Genomic DNA, 1,283 nt, shown 5'->3' with positions numbered 1-1,283 from the left:
ATAAACCTCTGAAAGACTGCAGATGGAGTTTCTCTATTGAACTGAGAAGAATTGAGATTCATAGTAAATCCCATGCCTTGAGTTGCCAGAATCCACATGAGCCTGAGTCCAAAATTTTACACTTTTCTTATGTGGAATTCCAAAGAACATTATTTTAAACTAAAACCTGTCAAAACCCTCAACTTCTATATTGGGCTCTGCATGGTGGCACATGTCTTTAATCCTATGACTGAAAGGCAGAGGCAGGCAGATCTGTGTGAGTTGTCAGCCTGGTCTACACAGTGAGACCTCTCAACAAAACCCCAACCCCATAAACCTCAATGAGAACATGTTAGCTGATAACCTTTATTCAGGAAGCAAAGTTAACTAGGAAACCATGCTTCAAGAATAAGCCACACAAGGCTAGGCCTCATGAGGCCACCATCCAGTCATGCACTGATGCAGGTGCCAGTCTCAGCAAGACGTCCCCGTAGCAGACCGCCAACATGTGCTGGTCGCATGAGCAAGGTGCTGGCGACCTGAGGTTCAGATCCTTGCTCTGGGCAGTGTGCCCAACCCCAGCCAGTGCCTCATTTACATGTGAAATCCAGGTGTGAACTCCCCAATACCCTCCGCCCTGTGTGGGCAGACAGGTGACCTGATTCCCACTCATCCCCACAGAACTGTTGATGAAAGCAGGTCCAAGAAACTAAACAAGACTAGGATGCTGGCGGGGAGAGGATGCTGGTGTGTAAGGCAGAAACACAGGCACAGGAGCAAACTCAACAGACAGGAGGCAAGCCTGTTGTAGTTCACTGCCAACTTAGGTGTAGAGACCCCACAGCAAATAAAACCACAAAGGGAAGTAGAAAAAGACACGGTCTCCTGAGTAAATTGGGAGCATGGGGACCTTGGGACAGGGTTGAAGAGGAGGGGGAAACAGGGAGGGGAGCAGAGAAAAACATAGAGCTCAATAAAAATCAATAAGAAAATAAACACACAACCCTCAGCCGAGCAGTGGTGACACACATCTTTAATCCCAGCACTCGGGAGGCAGATCTCTGTGAGTTGGAGGCCAGGCTGGTTACAAGAGCTAGTTCCAGGACAGGCTCCAAAGCTATAGAGAAACTCTGTCTCGAAAAACAAAACAAAAAATCCCCCAAAATACAACCCTTCCAGCTTTCTTCGTCCACAAGGCACTTTAATTGTAGGAAGTAAAGCTATTCCATTCTTGCCATCAGCACATTATAATTATTCAATACTTCTGATATTTATGGTGTAGCAAATAAAATCACATTCAAGCC

This window comes from Microtus ochrogaster, unplaced genomic scaffold, assembly GCF_000317375.1.
Source record: "Microtus ochrogaster isolate Prairie Vole_2 unplaced genomic scaffold, MicOch1.0 UNK27, whole genome shotgun sequence".
Taxonomy (NCBI): Eukaryota; Metazoa; Chordata; class Mammalia; order Rodentia; family Cricetidae; genus Microtus; species Microtus ochrogaster.
This window is presented reverse-complemented; position numbering follows the sequence as displayed.